The sequence below is a fragment of the Heterodontus francisci genome, chromosome 28, assembly GCF_036365525.1.
Source record: "Heterodontus francisci isolate sHetFra1 chromosome 28, sHetFra1.hap1, whole genome shotgun sequence".
NCBI classification, from domain to species: domain Eukaryota; kingdom Metazoa; phylum Chordata; class Chondrichthyes; order Heterodontiformes; family Heterodontidae; genus Heterodontus; species Heterodontus francisci.
The window spans coordinates 35,597,545-35,620,740 of NC_090398.1; positions in this window are offsets into that span (position 1 = coordinate 35,597,545).

Sequence of the window (23,196 nt, forward strand, 5' to 3'; positions counted from 1 at the left end):
AGGAATTCAATGAGGTCAATCTTTGATTTAAAAATGAACAATTGATTTTGCATCAATGAGTATTTGCAGAAGACATTTCCAAACGAATACCACCTTTTGTGTGGAGAAATGTTTCCTAACTACACTCCTGAAATGTCTGCCTCTCGTTTTTAGACTATGCTCACTCGTCCCAGACTCCCCAACCTACCGAAATAGTTTTACCCAAACTACCCCATCAATTCCCTTTAATATCACAACAACTTTGATCAAATAAGCCCTGATCCACCTAAATTCTAGGGAATACATCCCTAGCTTGTGTAATATCACCTTGTAATTAACCCTTGGAGTCCAGTTACCATTCTGGTAAATCTACACTGCACTCAAATGGACATGGACCCCCCGACGTCTCTTTGCACCTCCAGTATTTCTAGTTTTTCACCATTTATAAAGTATTCGGTTCTGTTCTTTTTTGCTGACATTGAAATCCATCCACCATAGTTTTGCTCATTCACTTAAGACATTAATATCTCTTAGTAAATTTATGCTTCCAGCTACACTGTTTACAATGCTGCCTATTTCTGTGTCAGTAACAAACTTGGGTATGTGACATTCTACCCCATCATCTTCAATCATTAATAAATACAGAAAAATTGAGACACACACGGGCTTTGTACCAGCAGACAGGAGGGAATCATTCCATCCCAGTGTATTTTTTAAATTCCCAATTTATGTTTTTTTGAGAAAAAAACAGAATTCAAGTTCCCAGCAGTTAGTGTGGGATTTGAACTCCTGCTTTTTTCAATCATCAGCTCAGGCCTTCAAATTAAAACCATTGAAAAGAGATTCACTTTCTTACTGCTATTGCCTGACTGTCTCAGGTTTTGTTGATTGTTCCCTTCATGTGGTGAATTGTAAATACCTTCAATTCTGTGTATTTGCAAGGGACACAAATAAAATTCTCACCTTATCTCATCAACCAGAACCTGCAAGTCCATTCAAACACCCCTAATTCCTGTCTCGGTAAAGATAGCTCACACTTCCACAATGCAGGAATGTCTGAATGGAAACAGATTTTGACACATTTCCCAACACGTTTCAGGATGAGGAGCTAGTTTCAACTCACAGATTCCAAGCCCAAAATTGAGCTTTACGGTAGAAAAGGTAGCAGAGATGAAATCCCAGGTCTCTCTGTCCTGGCACCCATTCCAACTTTGTACCATTTAGTTTATATCACTCAGCCTTCCTTCCAAAATCCATCATTTCACATTTCTCAGCATAGAAGTTAAACTGCCATGTGTCTGTCCAATGATAGGTAGGATAGTAAGCTGTCAAGAGGACATAAAGAGTCTGCAAAGAGATTTCGATAGGTTAAGTGAGTGAGCAAAACATTGGCAGATGGAGTATAATGTGGGAAAATGTGAGCTTGTCCACTTTAGCAGGAAGAATAAAAAGCAGTATATTATTGAAATGGAGAAAGACTGCAGAACTGTACAGTACAGAGGGATCTGGGTGTCCTGGTACATGAATCACAAAATGTTACTATGCAGGTACAGCGAGTGATTAGGAAGGCAAATGGAATGTTGTTGTTTATTGCAAGGGGAATAGAATATAAAAGTAGGGAAGTGTTGGTACAGCTGTACAGGACCTTAGTTAGAGCACATCTGGAGTACTGTGGACTGTTTTGGTCTCCTTACTTAAGAAATTATATAATTGCATTCGAAGTAGTTCAGAGAAGGTTCACTAGGCTGATTCCTGGATGAAGGGGTTGTCTTATGAGGAAAGGTTGAACAGGTTGGGCCTATACCCACTGGAGTTTAGAAGAATGAGAGGTGATCTTATTGAAACATCTCAGGTCCTGAGGGGACTGGACAGGGAGGATTCTGAGAGGATGTTTTCACTTGTTGGGGAGTCTAGAACTAGGGGACATAGTTTAAAATTAGGGGCATCCCATTTAAAAGTGAGATGAGGAGAAATGTTTTTCTCTCAGAGGGTGGTTAGTCTGTGGAATTCTCTTCCCCAGAGAGCAGTGGAGGCTGGATCATTGTATATATTCAAGGCTGAGTTAGATAGATTTTTGATCAATTAGGGAGTCAAGGGTTATGGGGGGCAGACAGGAAAGTGGAGTTGAGGTCACAATCAGATCAGCCATTGAATGGTGGAGCAGGCTTGAGGGGCCGAATGGCCTACTCCTGCTCCTAATTCTTTTGTTCTTGTGTGTTCCATTTCACCAGACTGCCTCTATCCTCCTGAAGTCTGCTACCACTCCCTTCCCTGTTTATTACATTGCAGATGTCACAAACATTGGCAAACATTGAAGTTATGCCCTGTAAACACAAGTCCAAGTTATTAGTATATCTCAAAAAGAGCAGTGGTCCTAATATAAACCTCCACTGTATACCTCCCTCCAGTCTGAAACAACCATTGTCCACTCTCTCAGCCAATGTCGTATCCACTCAGCCACTGCCTCTTTCATCCATGGAGCACAAATATTGCTAACTGGTCTGTTATGAGGCACCGATAAGTCCTCCCCATGAGGACCCTGGTCCCAGACCTCTCTGTTTCCACTCTCCCATCAACATTCCCCAGACAGGTACAGCATGGATTAGATACAGAGTAATGCTCCTTCTACACTGTCCCATCCAACAGTCCCAGGGCAGGGACATCATGGGGTGGATACAGAGTGAATCTCACTCTACACTGTCCGAAACAGACAGAGAGAGAGACAGAAAGAGAGAAAGAGAAAGACATAGACTGACAGGGTGACTTAGAGTGAAAGAAGGATATTTAACATCGGATATTGGAAGAGGAGGATGCAATTTAACCCCAAACCCCTGTTCCAGCATTCAATGAGATCATGGCTGATCTGTGATCTAACTCATACCATATATCCTGTCTATGACCCTTATCTCTTAATGCCTTTGGTTAACAAGAATCTATCAATCACAGGTTTAAAAATTAACCAATAAGCCGGCATGAAATTTCCACAACCAATATCATGAGGGTGTGATGGCTCCCACAGTGGAATAGCTTGCTTGCTGTTTAAAATGGAGGCTATTCCTTCTGGATCATCAAAGGTCTGCGCCTGGGCCCCAACTTCATCTACATTTATCCCTTTCCTGATCTTTCTCTCTCCATACCTATCTCTTATATGTTTGTGTACACAGCAGTGAAGGATTACATCAAATTAATATATCTTACATTCTCCTTTTCAATCCACTCCAACAATCTCTCTGTCTCCAACCTTGTCCTTCTCTACAGCCCTCTCTCCGTCTGCATATCTGACCCTCTCTCCCTCTGTCTCTCTCCTAGTGTCAGAGATAGCAGGAGTGAGAGACAGAGAGAGGAAGACAGACAGAGAATGTTGAAGGAACTGTACTCAGTTCCTAAGCTGTGCTGAACCTGCTCTGGGAGTGTTTGATTGACTACATTAATCTGCCGTGTACAGTCCTGTATCAGGCTGTGAAGAAGCAGAGCATGTTCAGTACACAACAGGTCAAAGGGAATGATTCACACCTGTCTGCTACTGGGAAGAGAGACTGACCTTAATATCAAGGCAGCATTTGACTGAATGTGGCATCGAGGAGCCCAAGTAAAATTGAAGTCAGTGGGAATCAGGGAGAAAACTCTCTGGTGTTTGGAATCATACCGAGTACAAAGGAAGATGGTTGTGATTGTTGGAAGTCAATCATCTCAGTCCCAGGACATCACTGCAGGAAAATAGAGACAAGATAGATGAAAAATTTCAGTCTGTCATAAAAAGTGAAATGATCAAACAATGTTGTTATGGGAGAGGCCTGACCTCCATTTGATTCCATTCGGACGGACGGATATCAATATAAATGAAGACATATATTTGTCTGGGTTAGAGATGGTAGACTGAACATTCCCTTCAGTCTTGTTACTAGCTATCAGCAGCTGTATACAATTTCTAATTGCTCTGGTTTGATGTGGGTAATATTTATGTTTGAAAGGATGGGGTGAATCTTATAACAATCTCTCCGAGATGAAGTGGGATTGAGGGACTGGAGTAAAGGTCAGTAATAGTGCAATGCACTTTACACGGCTGAGTAACAAACTCTGTTGTGTTAAAGTTTAGTAAATCACATGTGTTGAACTGTGTCAATTGTGGGCATTTTTTTTTGACAATAGGGATTGTTTTCCTCGCAGGAATTTCAATATTATTTTCCTTTACTGGCCGATATATAGAATATAAGAGCAGGGAGGTTATGCTGGAACTGCACAAAACACTAGTTAGACCACAGCTAGAGTACTGCATACAGTTCTGGTCAGCACATTACAGGAAGGATGTGATTGTAGGAGAGAGGATACAGAGGAGATTTATAGAGGATGTTGTCAGGAATGAGGAAAGATTGGACAGGCTAGAATTATTTTTTTTGGAACAGAGGAGGCTGAGGGGAGATTGAATGGAGTTGTATGAAATTATGAGGAGCCTCGATAGAGTGGATAGGAAGGATCTATGAAGAACAATGTATCCATATATCTGAAAGAACTGAAATAAAGGCAGAGAGAGAGAGAGAGAGAGGGGGGGAGGGGTAGGGAGAGAGTGGGAGGGAGAGAGGGAGCGCGAGTGAGGGGGTAGGGCGGGAGAGAGAGTGGGAGGGGGAGAGAGAGAGTGGGGGAGAGGGAGAGAGAGAAGGAGAGAGAGAGTTAAAGAGAGGGTGCAAGGGGGATAGGGTTAGAGGGAGAGGGGGAGCATGGGAGAGAGAGAGGGGGGAGAGAAAGGGGGAGAGGGACCACCTGGGCCCCAACCTCATTACCATTTCTCCCTCTCCTGATGTTTCTCTCTCCATACCTATCTCTAATATGTTTGTGCACACAACAGAAAAGGATTGAATCAAATTAATCTATCTTACATTCTCCCTTTCAGTCCACCCCAACAACCTCTCTCTCTCCAACCTTGTCCCGCTCTACAGCCCTCTCTCTGCCTGCATATCTAACCCTCTCTCCCTCTGTCTCCCTCTTAGTGTCAGAGTTGCAGGAAGGAGAGATAGAGAGAGGAAGACAGAGAGAGACACAGAGAACAACCCCAGCTTCTCCAATCTATTTATGTCACTGAAGTCCCTCATCCCTGGAACCAGGCTAGTGAATCTTTTCTGCACCCTCTCTAATGCCTCCACATCCTTCCTCAAGTGTGGTGTGCAGAATGGGATACAATGCTCCAATTTATTCCAAACCAGTGTTTTGCACAGGTCTGTCATAACCTCCATGCTTTTGTACTCTATGTCTCTATTTATAAAGCCCAGGACACCTTATGCCTTTCAACTACTTTCTCAACCTGCCCTGCCACCTTCAGTGATGTGTGCACAAGTACCCCACCCCACCCCCCCACCCCCCGATCTGTCTGTTCCTGCACCTCCATTAGAATTGTATCCTTTACTTTATATCGTCTCTCCTCCTTTTTCCTGCCCGTGGAGGGAGGAAGGTGGGGCCAGGATTCTTAATGAATACGTTCGAATGTCTTCACAAAAGAGGGGACGAGGCAGACATTGTAGTCAATGTGGAGGGGTTTGAAATATTGAATGGGATAAACTGTGAGAGAGGAAATATTAAGGGGTTTAGCATCTTTGAAAGCTGATAATTCACCAGGTTCAGACTGTTAAGAGGTGCAAGGGAGGAAATAGCGGAGGCTCTGACCATCATTTTCCAATCCTCTCTGGTTACAGTCGTGGTGCCAGAGGACTGGAGGACTTCTAATGTTGTAGTGTTGTCTAACAAGGGAGAAAGTAATAGACTGAGTAATCACAGGCCACCCAGCCTAATCACAGAGGAGGACAAATCATTGGGAATAAGGGAATGATTGATTCCTCTCTAGTACTGTGTGTCTCAGTGTCTCCATGTCTGGGTCTGTCTCACATTTTAAGCACTACCCTTACATTGGTGAGGATTCCGTCTCTGAAATAAATGTCCCAGTGTTGTGGTAACATAAAATGGCCACTGAGAACCAGCCTAAAATGGCTGACTGATGTGTGTGGATTTCCACAGACGTTTGAGAGAGGAGGGAGAGAGACAGACAGAAAGAGAGACAAAGAGGGAGACACAGACCGAGACACAGAGAGTGACAGCAGGATATTTGTCATTGGACAGAGGAAGAGGAGGAGGCCATTTGGCCCCTCAATCCTGTTCTGTCATTCAATGAGCTCATGGCTGATGTGTGATCTAACTCCATGTACCTATCTTTGCCTGTTAATACCTTTGGTCAACAAAAATCTATCAAATTCAGATTTAAAAATTAACAAGTGTCTCAGCATCAATTGCCGTTTGTGGAGGAGAGTTCCAAACTGATACCATACCTGGTGTGTTGAAGTGTTTCTTCATTTCACTCCTGAATGGTTTTTAGACTACGTTTAGATTTTTAGACTATGCCCCCAAGTTCTAGACTCCGCAGCCAGTGGGAATAGTTACTAAAAACACTAGTTAGACCACAGCTTGAGTACTGCATACAGTTCTGGTCAGCACATTACAGGAAGGATGTGATTGCAGGAGAGAGGATACAGAGGAAATTTATACAGGATGTTGTCAGGAATGGAGAATTTTAGCTATGAGGAAAGATTGGACAGGCTGGAGTTATTTTTTTGGAACAGAGGAGGCTGAGGGGAGATTTAATGGAGGTGTATGAAATTATGAGGAGCCTCGGTAGTGTAGAAAGGAAGCACCTATGAAGAACAACCCAAGCTCTCCAATCTATCCATATATCTGAAAGAACAGAAAAAGAGAGAGAGAGAGAGAGAGAGAAAGCGGGACAGAGAGAGAGCGAGAGAGATAGAGACGGGGCAGGAGGGGAAGAAAGAGAGAGTGAGTGGGAGAGAGAGAGGGAGGGCAAGTGAGAGAGTGGGAGGGAGGGAGAGAGAGACAGGGAGTGAGAGACTGGCAGAGGAAGAAAGAGAGAAAGAGAGAGAGACAGGCTGAGGGGGAGAGTGAGGAATAAAATGTCCCAAAGGGAAGGAACACGTTTGAGGGGCCGAACGGCCTCCTGTTGTCTTCCTAAGGGCTTTACTAATATTACATCTTGAAATAAACAAGGTCGTGATGATAATTTTGAACAAATAAAATGGAATTAATTGAAAACAGTTTCTCCTTTAAGATTACTGATCTTATCACCTCCTAATGTGATATAGTACTCTATGATTCGATGGTGCTCTTCTGAGAGAGAGAGAGAAAGAGAGAGAGAGAGCGAATGAGATGGGGTGAGAGAGAGAGACAGGCTGCGGGAGAGAGAGAGAAAGATACAGAGATGGGGTGAGGGAGAGAGAGAGAGTGACAGGATGAGAGAGAGATAGATAGAGACAGGGTGAGGGAGGGAGAGAGACGGGTAATGAGGAGAGAGAGAGAGACTGGCTGGAGGACAGAGAGAGACACACACACAGTAAGAGAGAGGGTGAGGAATAAAATGTCTCAAAAAGACAGGATGGGCTTGAGGGGTCGAACGGCCTCCTCCTCTCTTCCTAAGGGCTTTATTAATATTACATTCTGAACTAAACAAGGTCCTGATGATCATTTTAGCCAATTAAACGGAATTAATTAACAATAGGTTCTCCTTTAAAATTATTAATCCGAATTCACAATTTTACTTGTGTGAATTTGGGCTTGACAGATAATTTGCTGTTTATTAACCTCACTGAATAAATAAATATTGGAAAATTCAATGTCACTTTGTTCCCATCCTTGTTCAAACTTCTCCTGACTCACTCGAAGGCTGAAACCTAAAGAGCAGTTCTGGCAGTGCGGAGTCCCTTTAAGAGGTTGGGACTAACCCTCTCCCTGCTCCCCCTCGGGGTCACAGCGCTGGGTCAGGGGTCACAGACGGCACAGACACTGGGATTGACCCATGAGCCCCTGACCCCAAAGACAAGAAAAGGAAAGCAAAAATTCTCCTGCTCCCTGTGAAATCAGATTGACAATAAATTTAAAACCCGAGAGTGAAATATAAAAGGAGAAAAGAGTGATTGTGATGTTTGTAAAAACATGATTTACACAGAGGGAAGTGTTTGTGTTTATCTGTCTAAGTCGGTCAATGTGAATATATGTGTCTCTGTGTGGGTTTGTCTCTCTCTCTGGGTCAGTGGGAATGGATGTGCCCGGGTGTGGATTTCTATGTGTGTGTGTGTTTATCTGGACATGTCAGTCTGCCTGTGTTTATTTGACTGTCTTTGTGTCTGTGTGCGGGTTTGTGTCTCTCTGTGTTTGTGTTTCCAATGCTGGATGTGAGGGTGGGAGAGGACACCGGAGGACACTCTCTCATCCAGTGTAGACCTTATGGGTGGAACTGAGGAACAGAAAAGGATCTAAAACTGTAATAGGTGTTGTGTATAGACCCCCCTGGTAGCAGTTCTGAGGTGTGGCATTGTATAAATGCATAAATTAGACAAGTGTGTAAAAAAGGCAGAGTAGTATTAATGGGAGATTTTAACTTCCACATAGATTGGGAGAGGCAGACTAGCACCTGTCAGAAAGGTAGTGAATTTCTGGAATGTGTCCAGGATATTTTCCCACAGCAATATGTCCGAGATGTAACAAGGGGACAGGCAGTATTAGATTTAGTTATCAGGAACTATCCAAATATAATAAGTAGCCTAACTGTGCGTGAACATTTATCAAATAGTGGTCACAACATGATCGAATTCAAGGTAGCGTTTGAAAGTGAAAAGCACGAATCAGCTACTAGAATTTTAGACTTGTGTAAGGCTGAATTTACCGGGATGAGACAGAGACTATCCACGGTAAACTGGGAAGATCAGTTAATGGGTCAAATGACTGAAGAACAGTGGAGAATATTTAAAGAAGCAGTGAATGAAATACATAGCGAGTGTATACCCCTGAGAGGAAAAAGCTCCACTTCACAGAAAAAACAGCCATGGACAACCAAAGAGACTCGGGACAGCATAAAAGTAAAATCAAGGGTTTACAAAAATGCAAAACGCAGCACAGATCCAGCCAAATGGGATCGATACAAAGACCAGCAAAGGGTCACAAAGCAGCTTGGAAGAGCTACTAAAAGTGATTATGGAAGGAAACTTGCAACAGACATCAAAATCAATAAAAATAAATTTAATAGTTACATAAAGGGAAAGCAGGTGGTCAAGAGCAATGTAGGCCCACTAAAAGCTGAAACTGGAGATATTGTCATTGATAATGGGGAAATGGCAGATATGTTGAATAATTACTTTGCCTCAGTATTTACAGTTGAAAACGAGGATAACTTACCGGAAGTCCCGAAAAAATTAAGAGCCGATAGGGGACAGGTTCTAAATACAATTAACGTAAGTAAAACATCAATAACAAGGAAATTATTGGAACGAAAGAGTGAGAAATCCCCAGGACCTGACGGTTTCCATCCGAGGGTGTTAAAGGAAGTAGGGGAGCACATTGTAGATGCCCTAACTATTGTCTTTCAGAGTTCCCTAGATTCAGGAGTGGTCTCTCTGGATTGGAAAGTTGCACATGTCACTCCACTGTTTAAGAAGGATGAAAGGGGGAAGCAAGGAAATTACAGACCAGTTAGCCTGACATCTGTGGTGGGCAAGTTGCTGGAGTCCATAATCAAGGATAGGGTGACTGAAGACCGAGAACAATTTCAGTTAATCAGGGACAGCCAACATGGATTCATGACGGGAAGGTCATGCCTGACAAATCTCATTGGATATTTTGAAGAGGTGACTAAGGTAGTGGACAGGGGAATGTCTATGGATGTTATATATATGGACTTCCAGAAGGCATTTGATAAAGTCCCACATAAGAGACTGTTAACTAGGGTAGAAGCCCATGGAGTTGAGGTGAATTATTGACATGATTAGGAAGTTGGTTCAGTGGTAGGCAACAGAGAGTGGGGTCCTGCAGGAATCTGTGTTGGGGCTTCATTTAATATCACTGCCAATGCATTGTTGGTTTTCTGTTTGAAAAAAGCTGACCAGGTCGGGGTTCTCTCTGCTCGTCCCTAAACCCTCCCGCCAGCCTTGGAACGACTCATTGATTCATGTCTAAGGGAACCGGTCAATGGTCCTGGAAGAATTTCCCTCTTTGCTGATGGGTTAATAAAGCAGATGGGATCCTGAGCTTTATAAACTGATATAGAGTGTAAAAATCAGGAAGTGATGCTAAACTTTATAAAATAATAGTTTGTCCCCAGCTGGAGTATTGTATCCAATTCTGGGACCACACTTTAGAAAGGACATGGAGGCTTTGGTGAATGTATAGAAGAGATTTACTAGAACGTTTCCAGGATTGAGATTATTACAGTTACACTGATAGACCGAAGAAGCTGGGGTTGTTCTCCTTAGAACAGAGATAGGGAGGGATCATTTGTGGAAGACAATTCCAAACTTCTACCACCCTTTATGTACAGAAATATTTCTTAATTTCACTCTTGAAAGAGTTTTAGACTAATGTTCGATTTTTCGACTGCGTCCCTCGTGCGAGACTCCCCAGACCAGTCAGAGGAGTTTCTCTCTCTCTACCCCTTAGTTCCATTATTATCTTATAAACTTTGATTAATTCACCCCTTAACCTTCTAAATTCCAGGGATACAGAGTAAATCTCCGTCTACACTGTCCCATCAAATGCTGTCAAGTTGAGTACAGCCTGGAGTCAGCTACAGAGTAAATCTCTGTCTTCTCTGTTCGATCAAACACTCCCAGGGTAGGTACAGTGTGGGGTTAGATACAGAGTAAAACTGCCTCTATATATGCCTCTCTTTCTCCTCCTCCATCCAGATGGAGAGAGTAACAGTGAGAAATACAGGGGTAGATATAGAGAGAGAATAACAGAGAGAGGGAAGGATAGCATTGGGGAGAGAGTACCAGAGAGAAAGAGGAAGAGATTGGGATGGAGAGTGTCGGTCAATGTTCCTGAAAAGCTGTGTGCAGCAGCTTGGAAGGTACCACGCAGATCCTGTTCCGTGATAAATTACACACGACTGCAAAGATTATTCAAATATTTCAAAGGACAGCTCACGAAAAAAAACTGGCCTCGAACAACAACTAAATTTTCACGGGAACATTGGAGCCTGCTGCGGATTCAGGTTTCTTACCAGCCTGCATAAGGAAGTGCACCCTCTGCAGATGTGGTGTCATCAAAAGTAGCCGAATTAAAATGGCGCGAAAAAATAACTGGCCCTGCACAGCAACTAAATGTTCTGGGAACATTGGAGCCAGCTGTGGCTCCATGGGTAATAATCTTGCCTCTGAGTTATACATTTGTGGGTTCAGGTCTGAACACAAAATCTAGGCTGATGCCACCCAAAAGAAAATCAGCACAGACCAGCGAGACTCAGAAAAAGAAACTTGTGTTGAATTTGTGAGCCTAGCGTTTTGGAATGTTTCAGTGTTTGAGTAAATTTTTAATATTTGCCAATGATACCAAACTTGGAGGAGATGCAAACAGTGAGGATGATACCAATCAACTGCAACAGGACATAGATAGGCCATCAGACTGGGCAGACAAGTGACAGATGGAATTTAATACAGGCAAATGTGAGGTGATGTATTTTTGCAGAAGGGATTGGGAGAGGTAATATAGACTTAATGGCACAGTTCTAGGGAGTGTGCAGGGACAGAGGGACATGTACATAGATCTTTGAAGGTGTCCGGGCATATTGAGAGAGTAGTCAGCAAAGTATATGGGATCTTAGGCTTCATAAATAGAGGTGATGAGTACAAAAGCATGGAAGTTATGCTGAACCTTTACAAAGCTCTGGTTAGACCACAACTAGAATATTGCATCCAATTCTGGTCACCACACATTAGGAAGGATGTGTGGACCTTCAGGGGGATCAGAGGAAATGGTAGTTCCAGGGAGGGGAGGGTTTAGCAAAGTGGATTGGAAACAGCTACCTGAAGGTAAATGTGTGTCAGAGCAGTGAGAGTTAGTGAGGGTTGAGAACAAATATTTTCCCACAAAGACAAACAGAGTGAGACTCCCAAATCTAGAGCCCCTTGGATGTCAAGGATCAAACCGGGCAGGATAAGGCACAAAAGTGAAGCTGATGTCAAATACCGAGATTTCAATACCACAGAAAGCCGAGAGGAGTGAAGAAAGTGCAGGGGTGAAATAAAAAAGATAATTAGGAAAGCAAAGAGAGGGCCGGAAAATAATATTGACAATTAAAATCAAGGAAAACACAAAGATGTTTTATAAATACATGACGAACAAGAGGATAACTAAGGATAGAGTATTAGGGACCAAAAAGAGAATGTGTGTATGGAGGTGGGAGATGTGGGCATGGTTCTTAATGAATACTTTGTGTCTGTCTTTATAAAAGAGGGGGAACGATGCAGACATTGTAGTTAAAGAGGAGGAGTGTGAAATATTGGATGGGATATTGGATGAGAGAGAGAGAGAGAAACAGGCTAAGGGAGTGGGTGAGAGAGAGAGAGAGACAGGATAAGGGAGAGAGTGGGAGAGACTGGGTGAGGGAGGGATAGAGAGAGAGATAGGGTGAGGGAGAGATAGAAAGAAAGAGAAAAACAGGGTGAGGGAGTGAGAGAGAGGGAAAGACATGGAGAGAGAGGGAGAGACAGGGTGAGGGAGAGAAAGAGAGAGAAAGGGTGAGGGAGAGATAGAGAGAGAGACAGGGTGAGGGATAGAGAGGGAGAAAGAGAAAAACAGGGTGAGGGAGTGAGAGAGAGAGAGAGGGTGAGAATTAGAAAGAGAGAGACAGGCTGAGAGAGAGAGAGAAAGAGAGAGACAGGATAAGGGAGAGAGTGGGAGAGACAAGGTGAGGGAGGGAGGGAGAGAGAGAGAAAAAGAACGAAAGGGTGAGGGAGAGAGAGAGACTGGGTGAGGGAGAGAGAGAGAGACAGGGTGAGGGTGAGAGAGAGGGACAGTGTGAGGGGGAGAGATATAGACAGGGTGAGGAGAGAGAGAGAGATAGAGACAGGGTGAGGGAGAGAGAGAGAGACAGGGTGAGGGAGAGAGAGAGAGACAGGGTGAGGGTGAGAGAGAGGGACAGTGTGCGGGGGAGAGATATAGACAGGGTGAGGAGAGAGAGAGAGATAGAGACAGGGTGAGGGAGAGAGAGAGAGACAGGGTGAGGGAGAGAGAGAGAGACAGGGTGAGGGAGATAGAGAGAGAGACAGGGTGAGGGACAGAGAGAGAGAGACAGGGTGAGGGAGAGAGGGTGAGGGACAGAGAGACAGAGTGAGAGAGAGACTGGGTGAGGGAGAGAGAGAGACTGGGTGAGGGAGAGAATGTCAGGGTGAGGGAGAGAGAGACAGGGTGAGGGTGACAGAGAGGGAAAGTGTGAGGGGGAGAGATATAGACAGGGTGAGCGGGGGGAGAGAGAGAGAGACAGAGACAGAGACAGGGTGAGGGAGAGAGAGAAAGAGACTGGGTGAGGGGGGGGAGAGAGAGAGAGAGAGAGAGAGAGTGAGGGAGAGAGAGAGAGAGACAGGTGAGGGACAGAGAGGTACAGGGTGAGGGGGAGAGAGAGAGAGAGCGAGACAGAGACTGGGTGAGGGAGAAAGAGAGAGACAGGGTGAAGGAGAGAGAGAGAGAGAGAACGACTGGGTGAGGGAGAGAGAGAGAGAGAGAGAGTGAGACAGAGACAGGGTGAGGGAGAGCGAGAGAGAGACAGGCTGAGGGAGAGAGAGAGAGACAGGCTGAAGGAGAGAGAGAGAGAGACAGGCTGAGTGAGAGAGAGAGGGAGAGAGAGAGAGAGACAGACTGAGGGAGAGAGAGACAGGCTGAGGGAGAGAGAGAGACAGGCTGAGGGAGAGAGAGAAAGAGACAGGCTGAGAGAGAGAGAGAGCAACAGGCTGAGGGAGAGAGAGAGAGAGGGACAGGGTGAGGGACAGAGAGAGAGAGAGAGATGGGGTGAGGGAGAAGGCGAGGAATAAAATGTCCCAAAATCTGACACCAAACCCAAATAAGGTGAGATTAAGGCTGATGACCAAAAGATTGGTCAAAGAGGTTAGTTTTAAGGAAAATCTTTAAGCAGGAATGAGAGGTAGAGAGATGGAGAGGATGAGAGAAGGAATTCCCCAGTGTTAACAGGCAGTGGCATTAATTCCTGATTATTGGTAGAGATTTGTTCGGAAAGGGTATTAATGTTTACGGAGCTGAGATGTGGGTAAGGAGCAAATCAGCCATGACCTGAGTGAATGTGTGGGAAAAGCTGGAGGGGCCGAATAGCCTCCTCCTGAGGGTTTTATTAATATCATTGACAATGCATTGATGGTTTTAGTTTTAGTTTTAGTTATACAGCACTGAAACAGGCCCTTCGGCCCACCGAGTCTGTGCCGACCATCAACCACCCATTTATACTAATCCTGCACTAATCCCATATTCCTACCACATCACCACCTGTCCCTATATTTCCCTACCACCTACCTATACTAGGGGCAATTTATAATGGCCAATTAACCTATCAACCTGCAAGTCTTTGGCATGTGGGAGGAAACCGGAGCACCCGGAGGAAACCCACGCAGACACAGGGAGAACTTGCAAACTCCACACAGGCAGTACCCAGAATTGAACCCGGGTCGCTGGAGCTGTGAGGCTGCGGTGCTAACCACTGCGCCACTGTGCGTTTTCTGTTTGAAAAAAGCTGACCAGGTCAGGGTTCTCTCTGCTTGTCCCTAAACCCTCCCGCCAGCCTTGGAACGACTCATTGATTCAGGTCTAAGGGAACTGGTCAATGGTCCTGGTAGAATTTCTCTCTTTGCTGATGGGTTAATAAAGCAGATGGGATCCTGAGCTTTATAAACGGAGGTCTAGAGTATAATAGCCTGCATGTTAACTTTGTGTGTTCCTTGTACAATTACCCCCAAGTCTCTCTGAACATCAACACTTACCAGTTTGACACCTTTTAAAAAATAATCTGCTTTTCTATTTTTGCGACCAAGAAGACAGGCAGAGACAGAGATAGAGAGAGAGAGCAAGACAGAGGGATGGACAAAGAGAGAGAGAGAGAAATCCAGAGACAGTGGGAGAGAGACAGAGAGAAGAGAGAGAGACGGAGAGAGAGAGGGGGAGACAGACAGAAAGACAGACAGACTGAGAGAGATAGAGACAGGGATTAGGAAGACAGGGATTGAGATAGACTGAGATAGAAGGAGAGACAGAGAGAGACAGACAAAGATAGGGAGAGAAAGGGATTGGAAGAGATAGAGACAGTAGGAGAGACAGAGACAAAGAGAGGGAGAGAGAATGAGAGAGACAGAGGGGGCACAGAGACAGAGAGAGAGGGAGAGACAGAGATAAGGAGAGAATAGGGGGAGAGATGGAGAGATATGTGAAGAGAAAAAGATTAGTGAAGACAAATGTAGGTCCCTTGCATTCAGAAACAGGGGTACCGCAGGGATCAGTTCTTGGGCCCCAGCTATTATCAATATATATTAATGACTTGGGTGAGGGAACTAAATGTAACATTTCCAAGTTTGCAGACGACACAAAGCTGGAGGGGGGAATGTGAGCTGTGAAGAGGATGCAAAGAGGCTCCAATGTGATTTGGACAAGTTGGGCGAGTGGGCAAATGCATGGCAGATGCAGTATAATGTGGATAAATGTGAGGTTATCCACTTTGGTTGTAAAAACAAAAAGGCAGATTATCTGAATGGTGATAGATTGGGAAAGGGGCAGGTGCAATGAGACCTGGGTGTCCTTGCAAACCAGTCGCTGAAAGCAAGCATTCAGGTGTAGTGAGTAGTTAAGGAGGCAAATGGTATGTTGGCTTTCATTGTAAGAGAATTTGAGTACAGGAGCAAGGATGTCTTATTGCAGTGAGACCACATCTGGAGTATTGTGCGCAGTTTTGGTCTCCTTATCTGAGGAAGGATGTTCTTGCCATGGAGGGAGTGTAAAGACGATTTACTAGGCTGATTCCTGGGATGGCAGGATTGATGTATGAGGAGAGATTGGGTCAACTAGGCCTATATTCACTAGAGTTTAGAAGAATGAGAGGGGATCTCAGAGAAACCTACAAAATGCTAACAGAACTAGACAGGCTCGATGCAGGGAGGATGTTCCCGATGGCTGGGGAGTCCAGAACCAGGGGTCACGGTCTCAGGATACGGGGTATGCCACTGAGATGAGGAGAAATTTCTTCACTCATAGAGTGTGGTGAGAAGGCAGTGGAGGCCAAGTCATTTAGCATATTCAAGAAGGAGATAGATATATTTCTTAATGCCAAAGGGATCGAGGGATATGGGGAGAAAGCGGGAACAGGGTACTGAATTAAATGATCAGCCATGATCTTTTTTGAATGGCGGACAGGCCTGAAGGGCCGAATGGCCTACTCCTGCTCCTATTTTCTATGTTTCTATGAGAGAGGCAGACTGAGAGAGAGGGCAGAGACAGAGAAAGAGGGAGAGATAGAGGGAGAAACAGAGACAGGGAGAGATAGAGATGGAGAGAGGTGGTTCTGAGACTGTGATACAGACACAGACACACACACACAGACACGCACAGACAGACACTCAGACACTCACACACAGACACTCACACACACACATAGACACAGATTTTACAATCCACACTGATGTCAGTAAAAATGGCCAACAGAACCTCAGTAACAATCCCCAGAGTCTGCCTAGTCCTTAGAGAGACAGAGAGAGAGAGATAGGGAGTGACAGAGAGAGACATTGGAAGAGGGAGGACGAAACAGTTTGTAGGAGAAACTTTACATTTATATGTGTTCAAAAGATTTTATTGAAAGTTGAAAGGGACGAGACACTGAAAAAGTTGTCAGTGCACAACAACCCTGAGAAACTTTAGAAGTGAGGGAAGGGGAGACACTTACAATTCACACTGATGTCAGTAAAAATCCCCAAACACAACCTCAGTAACAATCCCTATTATCTGTCCAGTCCTGTATTGCGGGTTCAGTATGAGGATTTTAGGAGTGAGTGTTGGATCAGTGTTTGATATTTACAAACTGCAGGGAAAGACTTAAAGGTTTAAAATTAACCAAGAAATGGCTGAAAGCATTGCTGTCCTGGGATTAAGATATCTCCCTGTGCTACGTAGAAGTCAGGCTAGAAATAGGAAGATAGTGCAGCTAAACATGTGGCTGAGCAGCTGGTGTAGAAGGGAGGGTTTCAGATATCTGGACCATTGGGCTCTCTTCAGGGACAGATGGGACCTGTACAAGAAGGACGGGATGCATCTAAACTGGAAGGGCACTAATATCCTGGCTGCAAGGTTTGCTAGCATCGCTCGGGAGGGTTTAAACTAGTGTGGCAGGGGGCTGGGAACCAGAGCAGTAGGACAGCTAGTGAAGTAAATGAGGAGGACATAGTAAATAAGGCCAGGAAGACTAAGAGGAAGAGCAGGCAGGGAGATGTTGCTGAGCACAGCGGGACTGGTGGTCTGAAGTGCATTTGTTTCAATGCAAGAAGTATAACAGGTAAGGCAGATGAACTTAGAGCTTGGATTAGTACTTGGAAATATGATGTTGATGCTATTACAGAGACTTGGTTGAGGGAAGGGCAGGATTGGCAGCTAAATGTTCCAGGCTTTAGAAGCTTCAGGCGGGATAGAGGGAGATGTAAAAGGGGTGGGGGAGTTGCATTACTGGTTAAGGAGAATATCACAGCTGTACTGTGGGAGGACACCTCGGAGGGATCATGCAGCGAGGCAATATGGGTGGAGCTCAGGAATAGGAAGGTTGCAGTCACGATGTTGGGGGTTTACTACAGGCCTCCCAACAGCCAGCGGGAGGTAGAGGAGCAGATTAGTAGACGGATTTTGGAAAGATGTAGAAGTAACAGGGTTGTAGTGGTGGGTGATTTTAACTTCCCCAATATTGACTGGGACTCACTTAGTGCTAGGGGCTTGGATGGGGCAGAATTTGTGAGGAGCATCCAGGAGGGCTTCTTGAAACAGTATGTAGATAGTCCAACTAGGGATGGGGACATTATGGACTTGGTATTGGGGAATGAGCCCGGCCAGGTGGTCGAAGTTTCAGTGGGGGAGCATTTCGGGAGCAGTGACCATAATTCCATAAGTTTTAAGGTATTTGTGGATAAGGATAAGAGTAGTCCTCGGGTGAAGGTGCTAAATTGGGGGAAGGCTAATTATAACAATATTAGGCAGGAACTGAAGAATTTAGATTGGGGGCGGCTGTTTGAGGGTAAATCAACATCTGACATGTGGGAGTCTTTCAAACATCAGCTGATTAGAATCCAGGACCAGCATCTTCCTGTGAGGAAGAAAGACAAATTTGGCAAGTTTCGGGAAGCTTGGATAACATGGGATATTGTGAGCCTAGTCAAAAAGAAAAAGGAAGCATTTGTAAGGGCTGGAAGGCTAGGAACAGATGAAGTACTTGAGGAATATAAAGACAGTAGGATGGAACTTAAGCAAGGAGTCAGGAGGGCTAAAAGGGGTCATGAAAAGTCATTGGCAAACAGGATTAAGGAAAATCCCAAGGCTTTTTATAAATATATAAAGAGCAAGAGGGTAACCAGGGAAAAGGTTGGCCCACTCAAGGACAGAGATGGGAATCTATGCGTGGAGCCAGAGGAAATGGGTGAGGTGCTAAATGAGTACTTTGCATCAGTATTCACCAAGGAGAAGGACTTGATGGATGATGAGCCTGGGGAAGGGAGTGCAGATAGTCTCAGTCATCTCATTATCAAAAAGGAGGAGGTGTTGGGTGTCTTGCAAAGCATTAAGGTAGATAAGTCCCCAGGGCCTGATGGGATCTACCCTAGAATACTGAGGGAGGCAAGGGAAGAAATTGCTGGGGCCTTGACAGAAATCTTTGCATCCTCTGGCTACAGGTGAGGTCCCAGAGGGCTGGAGAATAGCCAATATTGTTCCTTTGTTTAAGAAGGGTGGTAAGGATAATCCAGGAAATTATAGGCCGGTGAGCCTTACGTCAGTGGTAGGGAAACTATTAGAGAGGATTCTTCGGGACAGGATTTACTCCTATTTGGAAACAAACGAACTTATTTGCAAGAGACAGCATGGTTTTGTGAAGGGGAGGTCGTGTCTTACTAATTTGATTGAGTTTTTTGAGGAAGTGACGAAGATGATTGATGAGGGAAGGGTGGTGGATGTTGTCTATATGGACTTTAGTAAAGCCTTTGACAAGGTCCCGCATGGCAGACTGGTGCAAAAGGTGAAGTCACACGGGATCAGAGGTGAGCTGGCAAGATGGATACAGAACTGGCTCAGTCACAGGAGACAGAGGGTAACAGTGGATGGGTGTTTTTCTGAATGGAGGGATGTGACTAGTGGTATTCCGCAGGAATCAGTGCTGGGACCTTTGCTATTTGTAGTATATATAAATGATTTGGAGGAAAATGTAGCTGGTCGGATTAGTAAATTTGCGGACGACACAAAGGTTGGTGGAGTTGCGGATAATGATGAGGATTGTCAGAGGATACAGCAGGATATAGATCGGTTGGAGACTTGGGCGGAGAAATGGCAGATGTAGTTTAATCCGGACAAATGTGAGGTAATGCATTTTGGAAGGTCTAATGCAGGTGGGAGGTATACAGTAAATGGCAGAACCCTTAGGAGTATTGACAAAGAACAAAGAACAAAGAAAATTACAGCACAGGAACAGGCCCTTCGGCCCTCCAAGCTTGTGCCGATCCAGATCCTCTATCTAAACATGTCGCCTATTTTCTTAGGGTCTGTATCTCTTTGCTTCCTGCCCATTCATGTATCTGTCCAGATACATCTTAAAAGACGCTATCGTGCCCGTGTCTACCATCTCCGCTGGCAACGCATTCCAGGCACCCACCACCCTCTGCGTAAAGAACCTTCCACGCATATCCCCCCTAAACTTTTCCCCTCGCACTTTGAACTCGTGACCCCTAGTAATTGAATCCCCCACTCTGGGAAAAAGCTTCTTGCTATCCACCCTGTCTATACCTCTCATGATTTTGTACACCTCAATCAGGTCCCTCCTCAACCTCCGTCTTTCTAATGAAAATAATCCTAATCTGCTCAACCTCTCTTCATAGCTAGTGCCCTCCATACCAGGCAACATCCTGGTGAACCTCCTCTGCACCCTCTCCAAAGCATCTACATCCTTTTGGTAATGTGGCGACCAGAACTGCACTCAGTATTCCAAATGTGGCCGAACCAAAGTTCTATACAACTGTAACATGACCTGCCAACCCTTGTACTCAATACCCCGTCCGATGAAGGAAAGCATGCCGTATGCCTTCTTGACCACTCTATTTACCTGCGTTGCCACCTTCAGGGAACAATGGACCTGAACACCCAGGTCTCTCTGTACATCAATTTTCCCCAGGACTTTTCCATTTACTGTATAATTCACTCTTGAATTGGATCTTCCAAAATGCATCACCTCACATTTGCTCTGATTGAACTCCACCTGCCATTTTTCTGCCCAACTCTCCAATCTATTTATATTCTGCTGTATTCTCTGACAGTCCCCTTCACTATCTGCTACTCCACCAATCTTAGTGTCGTCTGCAAACTTGCTAATCAGACCACCTATACTTTCCTCCAAATCATTTATGTATATCACAAACAACAGTGGTCCCAGCACGGATCCCTGTGGAACACCACTGGTCACACGTCTCCATTTTGAGAAACTCCCTTCCACTGCTACTCTCTGTCTCCTGTTGCCCAGCCAGTTCTTTATCCATCTAGCTAGTACACCCTGGACCCCATGCGACTTCACTTTCTCCATCAGCCTACCATGGGGAACCTTATCAAATGCCTTACTGAAGTCCATGTATATGACATCTACAGCCCTTCCCTCATCAATCAACTTTGTCACTTCCTCAAAGAATTCTATTAAGTTGGTAAGACATGACCTTCCCTGCACAAAACCATGTTGCCTATCACTGATAAGCCCATTTTCTTCCAAATGGGAATAGATCCTATCCCTCAGTATCTTCTCCAGCAGCTTCCCTACCACTGACGTCAGGCTCACCGGTCTATAATTACCTGGATTATCCCTGCTACCCTTCTTAAACAAGGGGACAACATTAGCAATGCTCCAGTCCTCCGGGACCTCACCCGTGTTTAAGGATGCTGCAAAGATATGTGTTAAGGCCCCAGCTATTTCCTCTCTCGTTTCCCTCAGTAACCTGGGATAGATCCCATCCGGACCTGGGGACTTGTCCACCTAAATGCCTTTTAGAATACCCAACACTTCCTCCCTCCTGATGCCTACGTGACCTAGAGTAATCAAACATCTGTCCCTAACCTCAACATCCGTCATGTCCCTCTCCTCAGTGAATACCGATGCAAAGTACTCGTTTAGAATCTCACCCATTTTCTCTGACTCCACGCATAACTTTCCTCCTTTGTCCTTGAGTGGGCCAATCCTTTCTCTCGTTAACCTCTTGCTCCTTATATATGAATACAAGGCTTTGGGATTTTCCTTAACCCTGTTTGCTAAAGATATTTCATGACCCCTTTTCACCCTCTTAATTCCTCGTTTCAGATTGGTCCTACATTCCCGATATTCTTTCAAAGCTTCGTCTTTCTTCAGCCTCCTAGACCTTATGTATGCTTCCTTTTTCCTCTTAGCTAGTCTCACAATTTCACTTGTCATCCATGGTTCCCTCATCTTGCCATTTCTATCCCTCATTTTCACAGGAACATGTCTCTCCTGCACGCTAATCAACCTCTCTTTAAAAGCCTCCCACATATCAAATGTGGATTTACCTTCAAACAGCTGCTCCCAATCTACATTCCCCAGCTCCTGCCGAATTTTGGTATAGTTGGCCTTCCCCCAATTTAGCACTCTTCCTTTGGGACCACTCTCGTCTTTGTCCATGAGTATTCTAAAACTTACGGAATTGTGATCACTATTCCCAAAGTAGTCCCCTACTGAAACTTCAACCACCTGGCTGGGCTCATTCCCCAACACCAGGTCCAGTATGGCCCCTTCCCGAGTTGGACTATTTACATACTGCTCTAGAAAACCCTCCTGGATGCTCCTTACAAATTCTGCTCCATCTGGACCTCTAACACTAAGTGAATCCCAGTCAATGTTGGGAAAATTAAAATCTCCTATCACCACCACCCTGTTGCTCCTACATCTTTCCATAATCTGTTTACATATTTGTACCTCTATCTCACGCTCGCTGTTTGGAGGCCTGTAGTACAGCCCCAACATTGTTACCGCACTCTTCCTATTTCTGAGTTCTGCCCATATTGCCTCAAAGCTCGAGTCCTCCATAGTGCCCTCCTTCAGCACAGCTGTGATATCCTCTTTGACCAGTACTGCAACTCCTCCACCCCTTTTACCTCCCTCTCTATCCAGCCGGAAGCATCGATATCCTGGGATATTTAGTTGCCAATCATGCCCTTCCCTCAACCAAGTCTCAGTAATAGCAATAACATCATACTCCCAACTACTAATCCAGGCCCCAAGTTCATCTGCCTTACCTACTACACTTCTTGCATTAAAACAAATGCACCTCAGACCACCAATCCCTTTGCGTTCATCATCTGCTCCCTGTCGACTCTTTTCCTTAGTCACGCTGACTTCTTTACCTAGTTCCTTACAGGCTTTAGTTACTACCTCCTTACTGTCCACTGACCTCCTCATTTGGTTCCCATCCCCCTGCCACATTAGTTTAAACCCTCCCCAACAGCGTTAGCAAAAGCACCCCCAAGGACATTGGTTCCAGTCCGGCCCAGGTGTAGACCGTCCAATTTGTAATAGTCCCACCTCCCCCAGAACCGGTCCCTATGTCCCAAAAATCTGAACCCCTCCCTCCTGCACCATCTCTCAAGCCACGCATTCATCCTGACTATTCTTTCATTTCTACTCTGACTATCACGTGGCACTGGTAGCAATCCTGAGATTACTACCTCTGAGGTCCTACTTTTTAACTTGGCTCCTAACTCCCTAAATTCTGCTTGTAGGACCTCATCCCGTTTTTTACCTATATCATTGGTGCCTATGTGCACAACGACAACTGGCTGTTCACCCTCCCCCTTCAGAATGTTCTGCAGCCGATCTGAGACATCCCTGACCTGTGCACCTGGGAGGCAACATACCATTCGGGAGACTCGTTTTTGACCACAGAACCGCCTATCTACTCCCCTTACAATCGAATCCCCTATGACTATAGCCCTTCCACTCTTTTTCCCGCCCTTCCAAACAGTAGAGCCAGCCACGGTGCCATGAACCTGGCTACTGCTGCCTTCCCCTGGTGAGCCATCTCCCTCAACAGTATCGAAAACGGTATACCTGTTGTGGAGGGAGATGACCGCAGGGGACACCTGCGCTGCCTTCCTGCTCTTTCTCTACCTTTT